This window comes from Falco peregrinus, chromosome 1, assembly GCF_023634155.1.
Source record: "Falco peregrinus isolate bFalPer1 chromosome 1, bFalPer1.pri, whole genome shotgun sequence".
NCBI lineage: Eukaryota > Metazoa > Chordata > Aves > Falconiformes > Falconidae > Falco > Falco peregrinus.
This window is the reverse complement of record NC_073721.1, coordinates 73,296,542-73,317,356: the sequence shown is the minus strand read 5'-3', so window position 1 is coordinate 73,317,356 and position 20,815 is coordinate 73,296,542. Positions and strand designations below refer to the sequence as shown.

The window sequence follows — 20,815 nt, the reverse complement described above, 5'->3', positions numbered from 1 at the left end:
ACAAAGAACGGATTAAAAATGAAGCCAGAACTTTCAAAAAGTTAGTTTTATACTATACATTAGTGGTCACTATTCAATTTAAGAGAAATAGGAAACACCCAAGTGCTATAGCATGCACTTCTTTCAATTGCAAAAGACAATTTTATATAGTTAGCAGATTTTACTGATACATCATTTTTTTCTGAAAGATTAAAAACAGTGACTTTCTCCCTCCTCCAGTAAGATGCAATCATAGAAGTTCTTCTCCTCTTTCACAGGACAACAAATAAGCCACTATTTTCAACACGTCCAATGTATAAACTAAAATACAAGACCTTGGGTTTTTTAGAGGTTGGATGATGGAACTGGGACATAATTAGTTAAGACTACACCTCAAGATCTGCAAAAGAAGACATTACCATCCATATTTTATGAACTGAGTTGGCCTTTTGAAGGGTTATTAATCATCCCTACACAGGGCCGGCCAACTGAGCTAATGACTCAGGTCCTCTCAGTAAAGCTCTATGGACAGGGAATGCCTACTAATGCCTGGTTTGAAACAGATCAGCAGATTAGCATTTGAATATTATCTCATTTAAGCTTGGTCTGCTGTGGCACACTTCATGGACAAACAGAAAAATACAAACCCTCTTCTCAAAAAAGTATAAAACACACCAAACTTGTAACATTTCTAGCCCATGCACCTGCTTTGCAAAACAACACAAAACCCCAACAAACCAGAAAATCAGAAATAAACCCATGTCTGTTAAAAGCACTACTGCTTTTTTTTTTTTTTTTTTAACCATCTGAACAATAGAATTTTATCTGTCCAAGTAGATAACTATGAATTGCTTGGCTGGAAGCGTGTTTTGCATGACTGATTTGGATCAATTTCCTATCAGAAGACAGCCAGTGAAAAATATAAATTAATTAACAGTACACAAAGGATAAGGTAAAGGAAACACACACAGAGGAAAGAGTATTTTCTTTAAAGCATTATCCACAGTGTTCCTCAACACAGTACACTACAGGGAAAGCCAATTATTTTCTTTTGCAATTTGTGTGCAAGAGTAACAGTTACAATTATTGCCAAATTAAAATCAGTTGTAAGGAAAAAAAAATTCTCTCTCAGATTTCTTCTACCTTGAAAGAGTAAAGCTACAGATATTTTGAAGCAGATAAATGCAACAGCTTGAAAGACCTTGAAAGAGAACACCCCCCGCAAAAAAACCCAAACAAAAACCACACAAAAAAACCCTCTCCATCAAAAACCTAAACATAGAGAACAGGCACAACACGCAAAGAAAGTACAGATCACAAATCAAGAATCTTAAATATTTAAAGTACTTCCACTATCTAGTGAAAGTTCTACAACTAGGACACTCAGTAGTTTGAACCGGCGCCAGCAGGTGTGCCCCCTTAGCTTACAGTCATGCTGTGACTCGTGGTGCAAGAGCTATAATGAAGTGGAGCTACCTGCTGTCCTGGTGGGTGGTCATACAGAAGGTATTACTAGTACTGCTACCAAATTAAACAAAAATTATTCCCACAAACAGTCACATATAAGAAGAGGGAAAACTATAATGCTACACAGTGCAAAAAAGCCCTTAATCCACAATAGTTTCTGGAGAACAAATAATTCCCAAACCCAGGAGAAATACAGGAAGACCACTTTAAAATGGGGAGGAGGGGGAGCTAAGAAAAATCTCCACCACCATCCCAATCTGCATTTCACTGCATGTCTCCTTATACAACAACAGTGTCTGAACTTAAAGAGAACTGATACTACAAGCACCACGGTAACACCCCGTAGATTTGTTCCTACTGTTGCCACTATGTATTCACTGCACAATGCAATAAGAGGGTTTTATTTTAAAATGGCTGATTTGCTCATTACATCTCCCCGTACTTAATTCTTCTGGCTGATTTTTAGCTTCTCCTTGGTATGACATCAGGCACAGACCAGCATACGATCACGCAAATTTGGCATCTGGCAAGAATTAAGATGTGAAAAACATGCGAATTCCAGCAAGTTTTCTAAAAGTATGTATTTGGAGTTACAATCTCTAAACACAACCACCTCTAAAGAGATGCACAACCTGCAAACTAAAACTGACAGTGCAGATTTCTCATCTCATGACTGATTTCTTCAGTCCTTTGCAGAGCACTGGAGTGGATAAAAGTGTGGATAACTTAGAGCACGGTACGTGTTTTACAAGAAACTCTCCAGAAACATGCATTTGGTTTCTTACAGTCAGACACTAGAAGAATGAGACAAGACCAGATGAAAACAGTTATTCTGACTTCTTTAAAATGGAATCCCTAAATGATACTACTTGCTTCTTGTATCTACAGTAACGTAGCAAGAAAGCTCAGCATGCTTGCTGCAGAAGTCATGAGAAAATGTGTAATTTGTGTGTACTCCCATACATCTATTCCAACACTTAACCTAAAGCAAAACATTAGGTCCATCCACTCTATACTGAGGTACAGTAACACACCAAATAAAGCCACGTCCAACTGACAGTTACAGAACAAATACGTAACAGCCATAATTGAAAAGCAAAGAAAAACTCAAATATCAACTTTAATAAGTAAGACTCTACTGTGGAATTTCCTCAATGAGGGAGATTTATCTGGGAAGTTAAAAATCAAACACAATTTCCCTCACAGCATGACACTGTTACAATCTCACCACACTTCACTTAATTTTGGAAAATATAATCAAAAACTTATGATCAAGCACTGATACTTTTGGTAATACTTAGCAGGAGCAAGGCTAAAATCAGTTTAGTTTAATCTTGATAGCAGCTTCCCCTCTTTCTCTAAACGTATTGCATTTACTAGCATACTAGTTCTTATGTAATGTACTTCCCATTAAAAGCAAAGTTAATTCAGGACTAACAGGTACTTCCAAATCCAAATCTTCAGGGGAAAAAAAAAATTAAAAAAATCTGATACCTGTGACAGCCTTAGGAAACACCCAGTACACTTAAAGATTTAACCTAACTTAGTATTTTCTTTTTCCTCCAAGGAAGTTCTTTTGCTTGTCCCAATTCCATTACAAAGCTTTAAAGATCCTGTTGTACACAGTACTGAGATTCCCAAAACATTTATTTCATAACATGCTGGAATTACTTCATCTAAACACCCTGAAGTTCCTCCACTGCCACATACTCATTTATACAATTCAGAATCACAGAATTAAAACAGACCTCTGAAGGTCATCTAGTCAAACCCCTGCTCAAACACTGATGTTCAGTGAGGTTGCTTAACTGCAAAACATAGTAAAACTAAGTGCATAACTTTGCTTTACCATAGTGATTTTTTATTTTTTATTTCCTCTTTTTCCCTTTCAACTGAATGGGATTTGCCTGATTGTGACTTGCTGCCTTTGCCACCCAGTTTTCTACTGCACACATCTAAGAAGAACCTAGTTCTACCTTCTCTAGAACCGTAGAACATTTAGGGTGGAAGGCTGCAATTATCCCTCTCAGCCCTGTCTTCTCTTTTATCTTTTCTAAATAAAACCAGCATCCTCAGTCTCTCCTCCTGTCATATGCTACCGTTTCCTAAATACCTTAGCTGACTTGTGCTAGACTCTGAAGTTTAACAGTATGTGCCTTACACTAAGGTGCTGAAAACAGGTTTCCAGATGCAGTCCCATATGCCCAGCAGAGGAGAATAATCACTTCTGCTGATCTGCAGGCTATGCTCCTGCTAATGGAGCTCAACATGCAGTCCATCTTCACGGCTGCATGGGCGGTCCACTGAGCCCTGTTCAGCCTGTGTGTTTCCCATCAGGCTGCTCCCGACTCAAGCAGCGAGCTCCCAGCCCCAGCAGTGGATTATTCCAGCCCAGGTGCAGGATTTCATATTTGTCTTAGTTGAACATCATGAAGTTCTTGTTGCCCCATTCCCCCACTTAGGAGTCAGATTACTAAAAAGTCCTCCCCACCTCCCTTGCATATCAATTACTCCCCTTCAAACTGGTATCACTCACAAACCAGAGGGAAGCACAGCCCATCCTGTTGTCCTGGTCATAGACAAGGACACGAACGAGGATTGGCTCCAGGATCAGCCTCTGCACCATGCCACCAGTAGCTGGCCAGTTAGAACTACTGAGAAGACACAGAACCACACCTCTGAGCCCTACAGTCCTCCCAGCTCTTCCCCTCACCTCGCAGTCCATCTCTCCAATCCAAATTACCCTCTCTGCCTGCAAGGACAGAAAGCCAGAGCATTGAAAGCTGTGCATCTTCTACACGACTTCTACATGGCTACATTCCCATACGGTAACTGAGTGATACTAGATTTACTTCAGGATTTATGAATGCCATTACAAGCATCAATACATTGATTTACTGTTATAGTGCAAAACACTGAGCTATAGATCTTCTATCTTTTGATGTCAGTTTTATATAATACATAATTGTTACTATTACCAATATTCTACTTTAGCATTACTTAATTATTGAAGGCTCAGAGCCTAGCACTTAAAATCTGATCAATTATATAATGCCAAACATAGCATCTAAGGGCCTAGCACCGCGCAGATTTGCAAATGAAATTTCATTTGCAAATTTCAATTTAAGTAATGTTTACATAAGCTTATAGTGAAAGCTTGGATGGACTCTAAATATACCCAGAAATCAGAATTATTTCTGAGTAATAGGTATGTATTATCCAACTTAACTGCTCTCTTACTTGGTGTCAGCATTTTCTTCTGATCAAATTCTATATTCTTAACGTTTGTTGCAGTCATTTTTAGTGTGCTGACTACTCTGCAAAAACTGCAAGCACTTTAAAGTGAGGGGATGAAGTAGAAGAAAAAACAACCCACAATATTTCTACCAAATTACCTATTCCTCCACTTTTTAATTTTTTTTCTTTAAATTTGAATTTGTATTTAAATTAATATCAAGAAGCAGAAGAACCGACTCTCTGAACACCAGGACTAACAACTGGAATGTCAACATATAGCCAATCCCTATTCTACAGAACTTATTCCTATGTAAGCACATTTATTTTCTTATTTTTATTTGCCTTTATTTGCATTTTTTTGGCTTGGTTATAACTTATTGGAGTTTCTTTCTTATTCTCTGCTTTACATACCCCTAAACCAGAAAATTCACATCCTGAAAGGAAAGCTCCTATGTCTAATCTGATATTGGATGTAGAGTGGAAGATTTTCTTGATTTTCCTGCTGATACACTGTATTAATATATTCTATTATTCTAAGCCTCATTGCTTGTAAATTTGCTGTTAATAGCTTATTCCCACTGTGTAGTTTAGAGCTTAAAATCACCATGAGCATTGGCTTGTCTGCTGTCTAGTCTATGAAGGCTATCCTGTAATTACCCTGGTAAGAGTCATCTATAAATACTCATTGATAAAACCAGTTAAATGGTGCAGTAAAGAAAAATATATCTGCTGTCCTTACTGTAAATTGCATAGTTTAAATTATAAATGTGTTTCTAAATGGCTTGAAATTACACTGAAATTTGTTATTTCACAATAAAATTCACAGAATGGCCTTGAACTTTAACTACAGTAATGGTAGTAAAAACTCCACAGCTTTTTTCAGTTTCCTAAAGCCTATGCGAAGCAAAATTCTTTCAAAGCTTGCTGAAAGCCTTTTTAATATATTAAACTCTTACAGCAGTAGCTAGAGACACCAAAATTAGCCTTGTTCTTCTCAAAAGAGGAGTTTGCCTTTTTAAAATAGAGTCCAATATAAAATTATTTTATAAAAGTAAGAAATTTGCAGTTGCATTTCTTAAATTATTAATAGCTGTAGACAAATCAAAAAAGTGGGACTGTGTCCCGAATGATGCATTCACAAAGCAAATCAGTATCACTGCACCACATGTACTTGCACTCAGCTTTGGCAATGCAGAACAGTAAATTCTGAACACTGATCACACCTCACTAAGATAGTCCCTGAAGTATTTCTGTTTATGCTACATAAATTAAGAATATATTTTAGAAGATACTTACAGATTTTACCACATGCTATGCTTCTCTGTTGCAAATCTCTGTATTTGAGACATACTTGCAAGGGTACGAATGTATAATTACTCTCTCAGGTTTTTTTTACTCTTCCAACAGCCTACAAATAGCCTTTTCAACAGCATCAAAGTAAATTGTCACTACTTCCTTCACCTCCTATTAGTAACACTACGTATTTATTAAATAAAATCAAAATACTGAGAAATTATAAGTTTTTGGTATATCACTATCCATCTATTAAAAGCAAAAGTGACTTTACCAAAAGATACCCAATTTTACTGAGAACTTTATCACTTAGTGAAGACAAAAAGACATGAAGCCCCTCTCCATGAACTGTGCTATATTATGAACTCTGCCCAGTTGGTCAACAGGCTGTCAGGGGGGTATAAAACCCAGTCCAACCTCAATTTAAACACATGGACTTTAAAGTCCACTCATCAGCTGATGCAAATCAATACAAATCCTTTAATGACAGTCTAGATTGAGGACTTAAGATCAGATGTTTTACAGGTTTGATGAGCAAGAGGACAAAGTTCTGCCAAAGCAAGAAGAAAAGAAGCTTCAGTATCACTAGCAGCTCCAGCTGGTGGTTTCCTTTATTTATTAAGAATTCTCATATTCTAAAAAAAAAAAAAAAACAACCCAAAAAACCCCAAACACCAAAACCCAACAAACCTGGAGAACACTGTACCAAGACACTTAGGAAATAAATGTAAGCATTCCAAGCACAAAACATTTTCTCTAAGAATCTATTTGTAGGGGTTTTTTAATGCTTAAAATACCACTTAGAGAATTGAACCAGGATTTATTTCAGAGAATAGCTACTTCATATGAAAACCACAGAATGGCTTTTTCTAATCAGTAGATTTTAGACTATTCTCCCCCTTACCTCAACTATTTCTATTTAGATGGGAGTTTTGTTTGGTTGGTTTCTTGTGGGATTTTTGTTTTTGTGGGGTTTTTTTGTTTGTTTTGTTTTCATTTTTAGCCAGGATACATGTTTTCTAAATAAATGCATCTTATATCTTCTTGAAACACATCATCTCCTATATTCTCAGTATAACAATTTTAAGTTCTTATGGAATATAGACAATTAAAAAAAATATTTGTACTTTTCTCCCACTATGGTTAAAGAATTTATTAGGCCTTCTCAAACTCAACTGGAGGCTTCTTTTCTCTGTGCAACTGTATTAAGACCACTCTCATCTAGATTAAAAAAACACACCACCTTTGTTTTGGCTAATACTCTTGTATAATAGCTTTTTATCATGCAGAGACAATTTTACAGACTCAAGAGTGCTTTTTCAAGCTTGGAAGCCAGCTATACCAGTGCATCTTTTCTGGACAAGGCATTATTAGTACCACATCAATGAATTAGTGTAACTTCACTCAAAAAGTTTTTTAGAAGCAAAGCCAGAAATACTAAGCCCACTAAATGAAATAAAAGGTTTGTAAAGACTGCTATCATTAATTTTAAAAGGAATCACTGACCATTTTAACAAAATATATTATCTGCTAGTAAAAGGGAAAGAAATACAAAATGGAGAAAAGATTAAATAACCATCATCTGACAAAGACTTTACCTTAAATAGTTCTTTATTACAACATGGTTAAATTCCAACTCACAAGAGTAATACTATTTTCCTAATTACACATACTTTATTATAATGCATTTCTATATTCCATATTATATAACTTATTTTACTTAAGATATTTACAACGTAATTATGATGCCCACGTATGTGCTCAGTAGTACCATACTGTAGGTGTACTTCCATCTCTTACAAGATAAAGTAAGCCTAGAAACAACCCATAGTAACGTAAGAAGAATAATCAAAGATTGAGCAGGGAAATTTTGCAGTAAGAAAATAAAAGTATCATTTGTAATCTAGAAAAAGAGAGCTAAATGTTAGGAAATGCAAAGGCAGAGGAGTCGTCTTCAGGAACTTCAAGGATGGCATGAACATGATTATAGGGAATAACGATTCAGTTTTTCTCACAATTTCTTCAAGGCATCAAATTAAGTCAATCAAAAAAGGAAACACATAAAACTCAAAATGAAAACATCTATTATTATAAAACACGAGAAAACCAAGATGAGTTTAAACATTGCTTAGACAAGCTTCCAAAAAAGGATCATAAAAAAGATTAAGTATAAAGTTCCAACATCAAGTTCAGTAAGTCTAAGATTTAGGAAGCACCTAGAAAATATATCAGCAACTATACCGACATGTGTTCACCCTTCTCTTATCTTTGCTCTCCAAGCACCATTAGCCAGTATCAAAGAAATTTAGGCTAGATGGATCCTCCTCAGTATCACTGTACAGGCAAACCAGTGACAGACTTAACTCTTCCTTAGAGACAAGCACTGCCTAAGCTACTCAATCAAAACTCACTATAGAATACAAACCAAACCTGTTGAAAAATATGTTTCTTTGAAAGTTAGCAAATGCTTGGTTGACTTTCAGTGAAAACAAAATACCATGAGAATTTTTTCTCAGCTGCTTTTGCGTGAAGGCCTTAAAGGACTCAAAATGGCTAAAGCAAGATGCTGACCAGTGAAAAGAACACTGTAGAAGTCTAAAGCACACTAGTATAAACAAGTGAAAGTCTCTTTCATTTTGAATCAAAGGTTATTTATTTTATTGGGCTCAGCTCCACACAGTTTCAGGAAGTGGGGCTGGGAAATTCAGGATGGCAGCCCTTATATCACTGTTTCTCAGTGCTTAACTGAACCACACATTTATATTACATGCCACTACTGTCTGCAGAGTTCAGACTTCTAACGCTTCTCTTTCCTATCAGAGCCCTGCAACAACGGTATGACAACCTTCTTAACTCAAGATAAAAGGAGAATGTGACAAGAAACTGGCACAATCTGTTTTCCCTTAACAGTACTCTTCCACAACATTTCACAGCCAGCCATCCCCAGCCATCAAGAGATAAACTGTATCAGAGGTCCATGTCTCTGACTGACATTTGAAGGGGAAAACTGTTCCAAGCCACTGTCTTATTATGCATGTGGCCTAAGGCTAGTATTTTTTGTTAGTTTGTATAAATTGAGGAAGATTTCAACTATGCAGTGTTGAACTGTGTCCTGCTTCAGTAATAAGTAACTGCTTTGACTCGCTCAGCCTGAAAGAACTCACTGCACTGTACTAAGACCCATTTTTTTATTGTGGTTTACAATTTATGGCTGGTTCTCTAACGCCAGGAGTCAATTTTTGTACAAAAAAAGCTCTAACCAATGAATCACTTCAATGCTTTGTTTCCTTCAGATAAACATTTTGAGGAGACAGAAGTAATTCAAAGCAAGTCAAACATGTTACATCTATAGCTAGCTTCTATCTCTGTCCTCCTCTACCCACCAAGGAAGTACGGTACGCTTCCATACCTTTTCCTTCTAGAAAAGTCAGACATATTATTTATTAAATTCTTTTGAAATGAAAAAAGTTAGACATAATTGTTGCTAAAGAATTTCCATGAAGAAAAAAATGTCACTATTTTTCCACAGAAGCAGTAAAAAAAAATTAATATTTTTAATTTTTACAGATCAGTGCTTGCAAACACAAACCCTATTCAAACAACCTTTATTTTACATAACAGAACTTTTTTGATTAAATAAATTTAAATTTCAGAACAGTATTACAAGCTGGAAACAGAACTGAAATATAAAAATTGTTTGAAGTGAAAATGCAAAACTCTAGGTACTTAAAGAAGTTCTCTGAGCATTTAAGTTCAGTTTTCCATTTCATATTTTAAAAAAGACAAAAAAAACCCACCATGCAGGGTTTGCTTTACATCATAATCACTTTCACAGCTTTGAAAAATTTACGGTAACAGTATATTGTCAACAGCTTACCAGAATTCTTGAAGGTCTGACCCTGCCTCCCACTGAAACTAAGCTGGAAAATCAGTTGAAAATCTCAGAGTTCCAAGCCTTTGTAAAAAATGAAAATGGAAAGGAGTGGTAATAAAGCTATTTCAGTAAGCTGCTTCAGAGTGAAATTTAAGAGAAAAAAACATCACAGATATCTCCTAGGAGCACAACTTTTAAAAATTTACCAGTATTCAATCACTTAATTAAATAAGTACACATTAAAAATAGCAGTTTGACAGAGCAACGGGAGGATGGGGGGGATGGACACACAGGGGGATGGGCCTGAGAGAGGGAGAAAGCCACCCTACAGGCTAATTCTCTTAATAAGAAATGTTTCATTGTTTCACAGATGTCCATTTCCATTACTTTCCCCATCTAGTAATTATTCCTAGTTAGTGACCTGTTGCAGATACTGCCATTTCAGTTTATGTTCTCTCTGAACAGCATTCTGCATCTAGGCCAGCTCCTTTACTAAAACCAAAGTTATTTTACTTCCCCTCTGAAATATATAAATGAAAGCCCAAGAAATAGGACCCCTTGCTTTAAGGTGTTTAATGCCCCCTTCCATTTTTTTTCATACAACCATCTGAGAAATCAAAACAGTTAATATGACAATTTTGCATTAAAACTACTGCAGCATTCCTGTTGTTCTCCCCTGCCTGGCACTTTTTCTGTCACCAGCTTTTCAAGAAGCAAAAACTTCTCTTTCAAAACTCAGTCCCTGTTCACGAAATGATAAATGGGACATCAGGATATCTAGGAACAACTGGGCAATCATCTGACCTGCCTAACTACTGCCAACAGCTTTTCGTAACATTTGCTGCCAAAGTCTCCCACGGCACTGGTGAGAGGCAATCACTGAACCCTCCTGCTCTTCTTCCAAACCTGAGAATAGTGAAACGGTTTGCTCTTGAACTAGAATCTTAAATCCACAAGATTACCTATGAACCTAAAGAAGTTTCTGCCAGCTAGAGAGAGCTATCTACAAGCAGTATGTTGCTACATCAGCTGGTTTAACAGTCCTTAAGCAGACACATCTGCACCCCAGTTCAGGTTTCCACAGACTTTCACAGCTGTAAGGAATATGCCATTTAAAACTAAAAGCAACGAGCACTACCCTAGAAAATTTATACTGCACAGGGACAGGTATTCAAGCACTTAGTTTTTTTGACACTGCTGTAAGTGCAGGGATGTATCCCTATCAGCATGTCAGGACAGAAACTAATGGAAATGAGGCCTTCAAAAGGCTCTTCAGAAGTCATTTTAGCCTTGTCAGAGATTTACTGAATGTGGTATAATTGCAAAGACTGCAAACAAATGAAGTTGAATGTGATCCGGAATAGCTATAGAAATAACACCACCAGGGAAAGCAAAGGCATTCAGACTGAAAGCATGCAAGGACTAAAATTACAGGGGAAGGGAGCCGAGCAGCCCTATTCCATTTGAAGGGTTTTATCTTAACGGCTCACTCTCCCTAGTCAAACTCAACAGCATAAAGCATAACGACAAGCACAGTACTGATAACAGACTGGTTAAAGAAGCATCCCAAGAGTTTACAAATGCTCAAAGATTACTTCACAATACCACGGGAATAGCCAGGCCTCTCAGTTTTAATTATATTTTAAAGGGACATCTGATTCAGCAGTATTTTGTGTGCCGAGTTAAACCAGACTATTCCCAGATTAACAGGTATTAAATATTACCAGCAAGACTGTAAGACAATAACTAGGATCAGATTATTTTCAAGCAAATAATTGAACCACATCAATTTTTCTTAAAAAGAGCTGAAATGCACCATCAACCAAGTGATGTTTCATAGCTACGTCACCCACACACATTAGGCATTCTGCCCCCTAAAAAGAGCAGAAACTTTTCCACCCTTCTATGTTTGTCAAATTATCCAGACATAAGAGACATAATTGCATTTTAAGCAGACCATGCAGAAAAGTCATCCATGCAGTAGTAACAGTCCTTCAAGCTACCCACCTTTTTTTTCTACCCATGGAGCATACACACATTAGCATCACACTTACATAAAAACCCAGGAAAAAGAATGTTACCTGATACTATACTTTTGCTTATGAAGGAAGCAGTTCTTTACTTACAGCCTACCATGAGCTATTCACAAGGATTAGAATGTGACAGGAAAAATAATAATGCCATACATTCTCCTCAACTCACCTGATACTGACAACCAGAAACAGCATTTCTGCTGAGAAAGATGAGGATGGAGATATTATACAGCTAGTTCTTCAATAAATGTAATATTAAAGTAGTTAATTCACTGCAATAAATATAAAACTGAAGATTTGAGACCATCTACTATGTTGATACATACTAAGACATCAATCAATGGCAAATAAACAACAATAGTCCAAGGAACTAAATCACAACTCACATAAATCTGGTAGGGATAAATGCCTATAAGACAGGTATCATCTTTACAATGGGACATACCAGCCGCATTTGAGAGGCTTGGGTGACTGAGCTGGAACACTTGTGTTTTGAGCTGCCATTCTGTGGCTGAGAATGCTGAGCAGCTTGCTAACATCTTCTTTATGGAATGGTCTGCTGTGCCCCTTAGCTTCTTCTGACACATATCCTAGTATATATGACCAATCAATCAAGGGGAGTTTATGCAGACTACTGTTGTAGTCTTTGAGAAAAGCAACAATAAGCATTAAGGTAACACTAAAAGCTACGGCTTAGGAAAACCCTTGCACAATACCTCAGCCTTGTGAATTTCACTCTGTTCCTGTTTTGATTATTTACACACAATATTTTTATTTTTATTTTAATAAATGTGTAACTTGTTCATGAAGACCTCACAAAGCTCAAATACAGCTTTGCATAAATGCATGGAATGGGTTTGTTCAGGATTTGTACCAGCACCAAACAAGAGCTGCAGTGCAAAGACTTATGGGTAGAACCTTGGTACCTCTATGGCTTAAATCAGGTACTGCTGCCAGCTACCTCCTCCCATTGCCTTGGCTTTCATTATGTCCCATGCTGTGGCTTTCATAGTCACAGAAAGAACCAAACTGCAAAGTAGCAGGCTGAAAAAGAACACAGGAAAAGAAAAATATTTTTCAGTTGAATCAGTTCCTGACCTGGGTCAGTATACAACTGCAGAAACCACAGCACCATTGCAGAGGGAGAGAATGGCCCTAAACAGCCACCAGAATATTAAGAGTGAAGACTTATGCTGAAAGATTTGCTTTGAAGATTCCTTTCAGATCTGTGGGTTTTGGATTTTTGTGGGTTTTTGTTTGTTTGTTGGGGTCTTTTGTGTTTTGTTTTTGGGGTTGTGTGTGTGTTGCGGGGTTTTGTTTGTCTTTTGTTTGTTTGTTTTTTTGTTAGTTTTGTTTTGATTTGGGATGTTTGCATCCTGACACAACTCCCAGTACATTATTGAGGTAATTCCTTGTTTTCCGTGATCTGGACTGTATCCGTCCCCCATTACACTGGATAAGAGCTGATCTGACTAAATACCAATTCAAACTCGATTTGCTGGGCAGTATTCTGTGACCTATGCTACAGGAGAGGTGAGACTAGACAGATTAAGGATTGGGTTTCTTCTAATCCTATGTTTTGTAAACTCAGTTCAAGGCATGGCCTTCCTGATGATTTAATGTTTGGTTCAAACTATTTCAAGAAAGAAAAAGTAATACCAACCACAATTCTGCAGCTTGAGAAAGCAGCCATGAAACCGTCAAAGATTAAACCACAGCAATCCATTTGCATGAAGGAAACAGACCCTACTGACTACTTGAAAAGAGTTTCTTGATTTATGTTTCTTATTATACATTTCAAACTAGTATATTTAACTAGAATTGTATCTTACAGCATTTGTTTCAGTATTTCACCCAATGACTTTATCTGAAATTACAACAGCATAAAACACGAGATTGAAAGAGGGGACTATTCATTTCAGCAAATAGCAGAGTTTGGAGCTATTGTCAAGCACATTTCCTACAAGAACCTGATTCCTTTATAAATGCAATTGCTGAATAGCCCTTACTGCCTTAGGACCCTATCTACTTTCCAATTCACCCACCGATATAACAACAGTGTGCTATCACTAAAATAAACAGCATATGATTTTTGTTTGGGTGTAACATCCAAGCTATCTTTTACTGCTACGTTAGCGAGAAACTACTCTCCTTAACAAAAAAGCACTGACAATACAGCATTAAAGCACCCCTTCCAATAGCAGCACTGTCAGTTATGACTTGGTCATAACTGTTACAAACAATGACAAAATGAAATAGATAATTAAAGCCTTATAACCATCAGAACAATAAGCACCACTGGATATATTACTAAACTCTTCCAAATCATTACAATTAGAAAAGTGTAAACAGTTCAGTGGTGTGGCTAGTCCTCTGGTTCATTTAGGGTTATTGCTGTTCAGACAGGGAAGGGAAACCAAAGCTTTATGAAGTCACTTAAGATACAGTGTTTCACATATGCAGAAAGAGGATCCACTAGATGCATATGATAAAAAAATGGGGTAAGAAAATAAAGTATTCTGATGTGGAAAATCACATTAAAACATCAGTAATCCGGCCCAATTTGCACTTGGTCCCCAAATCCCAATACATAATATATGAGTACAGTAAGCTTTTAAAAAATTCTAAGTAAGTATCTGTCATCTATTGCAGATCAATTATTTTAACATTATCAAACAAGGCTATTATTTCAGCATTTCATTTCAAAAACATGCCAATTTCCAGAAAGCTGAAAATAAAAGAAACCTAAGAAACAGACATGCCCTATGTTCAGATTTCCTCAGACACATCCTCTCTTTTCCCATCTGGAAGTCTTCCATAAACATAAACTGAAGATTTTGAATACTTGCATGAGGTTTTCCACATAATCTGTTGTTCAGGTGAGACTACAAGACCGAACAACATACCAGGAGCCTGAAAGGCACCTGTACACTGTGTACACTGACTGTGCACTTAAGTTCAATCTAACACATTTCAGGACTTGCAATGTGTGCACTTTCATACGTATTTGTCTGACAATCCCATGTAGAAACACAGGAATTCTGCTTAAGATTGCATGAAGTCCTTTTCAGTACCACAAAAACCTCACTCAAGTACTTCTTCAGTGAGAAAGGGAAAGAGCTCTCACAGTTGCACATACTTCTCTCAATGGAGCAAACAAACATGGATTCAAACGCCCATGGCCTGGAATGACAGCTAGGTCAAGCACCTGGAACAGAAACAAACCGATCCTTGGCTGAGTTACTTTCCCCCCGCCCTGCTGTTAATAAGCACTGGAGAAAAATCAACCATCTCAGTATCTACTTAAAAGTTCCTCTAATTCCTTAGCTTTCCACATATGCAGTGCAGACCAATTCTTGTGCTGAAGAGTTGTCAGAAAGGGTCATATCTCGTGAGATTAGAGAATGCACAGTATTATAGATAGGGTTTTGCAGGGGTATAGGGCCAGGTGTAGGGCCTTTTGTTTGTAACATTTTCCATGAACAAACAAGAAATCCTAATACCCAGTACTAAAGATACTTTGATTTTTTAAATAGATGATTTTCAAATCATAATTTCATACTGTACCTGCAACAATTGTCCTCAGATTAATATCACTCTGAGGGTTTTCTTTTGCCAATACAGTATACAAATCTGCTAGCTTTAATAGGAATCCCAGCCTTTTACCAATTTGTTCCACCATCCTATGAAGCTCAGCCTTAAGTTTAATTTTAAAAATTACACAGCAAATTCATAGTGGATTCTTGGTATATTAACAATGCTGAACTTCAAAACTGAACCTAGCATACTGCACAATTGCAGTTGTACAGCCCAGACTGCAGTTAAGTTCTCCTGCCACTGTTATTTAACCTATTTGTATTTATCCTTCTATAAAGAAGTAGTAATGAAAAGGATTTAATAATATAAGAAGCAGCTGCGTCTTGAAAGCTTACAGAAATGTTACCAGCAGAGAGCCTGTGGAATACAGAATACAAATGAGACACAGCCAAGAGCGATTATTGTGTGGATGACCCTGTACAGTTAAAAAATACAGCAATATATGAGTAAGAAACCATTGTTTTTTAATACTGCATTATGATAAACAATACTAATCTGTAGGCTGAAGTTACAGATTACATAAAAGATCTTGCTGATGAATGATTTACCATTATGGGCCCGCAGATATTGTTATCACAGATGGTGGTTCTGGCTAACAGGATTTAAGGCTTGGCATTTGCTTTTTTTCGGTGTTTATATACGATCTACAACCGAAAGTAAATAGTTCTAAAATTATAGTCAAATATGAATCAGAATAGTAGGACCTTACAGGATAACCACTTTCCAGTCTTCAAAGGAAAATTTTCCAGACAGGATGTCAAATTACACTGAATAACCAAGTATTTGGGGGCAGTAGTGGTCCGGTATTCTTAGGACTAGAAATTACTGCTGGGAAAGCGCAAACTTCTATTCTCCTGGAGTGCATCAAAACATTTATAGGAATTATACACCAGAAGGCTGTCTTTCCATTCAGTGAGACCGGGACAGGCTGGAGAGTTGGGCAGAGGGGAACCTGATGGAGTTCAACAAAGGCCAGTGCAGGGTCCTGCCCCTGGGGAGGGACAGCCCCGTGCACCAGTACGGGCTGGGGGGGACCTGCTGGGGGGCAGCTCTGTGGAGAAGGACCTGGGAGCTCTGGTGGGCAGCAAGTTGCCCACGACCCAGCAGTGTGGCCTGGTGGCCAAGGCGGCCAGTGGGACCCTGGGGGGCATTAGGGGCAGCGTGGCCAGCAGGTCAAGGGAGGTGATCCTGCCCCTCTGCTCTGCCCTGGGGAGGCCACATCTGGAGTGCTGGGCTCCCAGTTCAAGAGGGACAGGGAGGGAGTGTCCAGCAGAGGGCTATGAAGATGCTGAGGGGACTGGAGCATTTCCCTGATGAGGGAAGGCTGAGAGAGCTGGGCCTGTGTAGCCTGGAGAAGACTGAGAGGGGATCTTATCAATAGCTACAAATACCTTGAGGGCAAGTGCAAGGAGGATGGGGCCAGGCTCTTTTCAGTGGTGCCCAGTGACAGGACAAGGGGCAACGGGCACAAACTGCCACACAGGAACTTCCACCTGAATGTGAGGAAAAACTTCTTTACTTTGAGGGTGACAGAGAGCTGGAACTGGCTGGCCAGAGAGGCTGTGGGGTCTCCTGCTCTGGGGACATTCAAAACCCGCCTGAATGTGACTCTGCAACCTGCTCTAGGTGAACCTGCTTTAGCAGGGGGTTGTATTAGATGATCTCCAGAGGTCTGTTCCAACTCCTCACCATTCTGTGGGGTCAAAGTTCCCTATAACAGTAAGTACAAATGTCCTTTCTAAAAAAATGCCCACCTAAGTTTGTGATCATCCCTTTTAGCACTCCTGTGGAACATTAATACCAAGTTCAAACATAATCCAACAGAAGGTCAGGCACAACAGACACCTAACGAACTGTGAAAGAACTTCAGTAACATTCTGAACAAATGCAGACACTGTATATAAGATATAAAATAACACTTTATTGCATTGGATATGGCAGTATTCACCTAATTTTATAGATCAGCTGTACTGTCAAGCAGGATACACTGGCTACAGATAGAACCACAGCTCTTTTCTCTCTCTGCCTTCTCTTTCCCGGGTTATACTTCCTGACACCTCACCAAATCCCTTGGGCAATGCATCTCAAACACTAACACACTGAACCTGGAAGACAACTACATTAAAATTCTTTAGAAGTTATCAACACCATTTTCAACTGTACATGAAGAACTTACTGGTACAACACAGAAGATAGGGGGAAGACTACAAAGTCACTTTAAAGCATTCTCTGCATTTCATAGCAAAAAAAAAAAAATAATCCTACAGGTGCACAGGTGGAAAGGCATAGCACATTACATCACCCAGCATCTGCTTTCAAAGTACACCCAATTTTTTACAGATGTCCATAAGAATCACCTTTTACTGTTCAAATATGACAACTTCTTCCAGATGCTAGATCCGACCAACACAGGGTTTGCATGTTCTGACACACATCAGTTCAGTAAACCAACCTCCCTTCAGCTGCCTCAGTCTGCTTGTTCAATTCATTACAGTCAACACCAAAGAGGATGCAAGCTAATTCAAAACTTCAATTGTTTTTATTTTTCATACTGTGTTATAGTGATGAAGGAAGTCCTGCAGAGCCTCATGGTATTTGAAATACCCAGAAGTAGTATCTTGAAATCTTGCTTAATCACATTTTGGATGTTCTGCAGCCATCATCATTTCCAGTGAATGATTTTCTTTGCTCACATTTTAATCTACGCATGCTACACCCTTAATCCAGGTTCAATTTCAATAAAGTATGAATACCATTAGCTAAAATACACGTTCCCCAGAGGTTCTGAGCTTCACTCTCCTGTAGCTGATGATACCACACAAAGATCTGGCCACAGAGTGGATGTGAGCAGAGCAGTTGCACAACCGCACCCTTATGATGGAGGTTGCACACCATACTGTGCACAGCTTGCACAGTACAGCATCAGTTGTCCCCTGAGACTCCCTGTCATCTGTAGCTCATGAAGATTCTGCTTCTATTTGCTTTAAAAAAAAATGAAACAAAGCACTTGCCAACGTTTCAGGTAATAAGGAAACAGCATTCCTTGTGGAAACTTAATCCGGCAATCAGCTACATTATGATTCAAAGGTTCTTCTAATATATCTTTTGGTACTCACTATCCACTAAGATAAAACTAATTTCTATACAAGCTGCAGCCACATCAGTGTCAAAGAATGAACCAGAAAAGCAAGAATTCTTAGTTTTATACTAGAAAGATTAGATGTGGGCAGTCTACCCCTTTTCTTTACAGTACTAGATACCCCCTGTGCAAGCTTATAGTCACTTAGCAACTTGGTGGTAATCACCTTTGTTTCGAGTATATCGATAACTAGATGATGAAACTATTGGTTGAGTAAAAATAACATTTTAAAATAAAGGACATGTCAGTCAAGTTATTCCTATTCTAGGAAATTCTATGTGTACTCTGAGTCAGATTGCTTTGACAGATAAAGCACATAGTCAAGACACAGTTTGACAAGTTGCATGTGCATATATTATATTAAGTTTCCAGAATTTATTGAATATCAATTCCATCCAGTTCTTGAGATATTTTTATTATATTCAAAATGAAACAAAATCCATCCTTTAAAAGCATTTCTATACTTAGGAAAAATAATTTTAAAATCAGCCCTCAAAGTGAAGCATTCCCGTCACAATTTAAGAGAAATTGTCTGCTTAGGCAGCACTTTAAGGCCTAAGGAATTTGCGTTTCTTTCATTCTATTTTCTATATACACACAGATGTTTGAGAAACTGTGTTATCAACACGCCACACTATCAGAGATAAAGCATTTTATGTAAACGAAAAAATGAAGTCACCATATTACTTACTTTTTATCCGCACTCTTTTGCAAGAAATGCTGTGAGACAGGTTATAACAAAGACAGAAATGAGGTCTAAAGCTAATTTGAAAACATGTGAGAATGATGTTTTGAAAGAGAGATCAACTTTTATTCCTCTCTCCTGTAACGTTCACTAAAGCCTCAAGACATGGACAATGTAATATATTATTCATACATGGTAGTCTTTATGGAGAACACTACATAAGAGGGGAAGAAGCTGTAAATTCTCCTTCTGTTGAGATTAATGTGCAAAAGAGAATGAAGCATGAACAGCGTTAAAGCCAAAAAGCTCTCCTAGAGAGAAGTAACATGCTTCAACAGGTGAAAAGGAAGCCAGAGCAGAACCAGACATAGAAGTTTACAGCTGAATCCCATGCAGCTGTTCCCAGTGATCTATCCCCACAAATGACCACTCCTTCGGAGCCAGAAATACAGATGTACAAGGCTGCTCTAATACTCATTGTTTCTTTGCTATTTTATGTGCTTCTTAAGTTTTCAAATTGTTTTAAAACCAGGCTCTGGGCAAAAAACCAACACAAACCATTTTTCAGGAACCATTTCTCTGCCCTTCTGCTATGTGACCCCCTGTACCGAGCTGGCAACTGCTTTAATCAAATACTGCACAAACCAGCAGAATGACACCTTTTGATCTCCCAATAGATAGACACTAGCAAATCATGGATTTCACAAAACCCAACACAAACAGCAAACATCCAGTTAGGCTGGAGGCAAAGCGTGCAGGGAGAATAAGAAATAGGCATTATGCACTGCAAATGATTCCTCCTGAGCAGGGAACACAGCCAAGTGATAGGACATCAGTTTTTTACGGAAATGGCATAGCGGAAGCCTGGGTTTACATCTGGAGCAGGATTCTAGAAACAAAAGCGAAGAGAAAAACAAAAACCCCACAAACGGTACAACAGAGCAGATGAGGCACTGAGAAATAAAGAGCTTGACTGTAAGATGGAAAAGTCAGAAGAGTGAAATGCTTAAAAAGAGCAAGAAGGTAAAAGGCATGTGATAATCGCATGATAAACAGACAATCAGCAACATTACTAGTCAGCATTAGGAATGTAAAAAGTTGGCATAAGCAATGGCTGACAAAAGAATAGTGTTGGGTTTTATTTGTTTTTAAAAAAAGCGTAGATTCTTGCGTAGAGCTGGACAGCTGGAAGGTGAGTTAAGCAGAAATAGCGGCAAGTTGACAATGGCTTGTTACTAGTAAGTATTCACATTCAGAAAGGAAGTGTGCAAAATAAAAACAAGAATTAACCTGAAGTGAAAGAACTGTGTTTAGTGACTGAAATTTCTCCAAGAAGGTGTTGTAGCCTAAGAGAACCACAATCAGTTGACAGAGAACAGCTGATATGGCAGGAAGCAATACCAATAGCTGCAGAAAAGATCCAATTAATTATCCATAAACAAAAAGGAATATTTTAAAAGTAGAATAAACGGAGACCTTGACAAAGTAAAAATCCCACAAATAAAACTAAA

At 37.9% G+C, this 20,815-nt stretch overlaps 1 protein-coding gene across 4 annotated transcripts in view; it reads right to left on the bottom strand.

Moving 5' to 3' along the window:
- The window catches only part of STXBP6 (syntaxin binding protein 6), a 121,988-nt gene that overhangs the window by 50,324 nt on the left and 50,849 nt on the right, over positions 1-20,815 (bottom strand). The window contains exon 2 of one of the 4 annotated variants that reach the window (XM_055790941.1): positions 9,854-9,931. The exons of 2 other annotated variants lie outside the window; for them this stretch is intronic. The gene's annotated coding sequence lies outside the window, so the exon portion shown is untranslated. Of the gene's footprint in view, positions 1-9,853; positions 9,932-12,809; positions 12,928-20,815 lie in introns of all 4 variants that reach the window. One more of the 4 variants, XM_055790948.1, reaches the window with a different exon arrangement.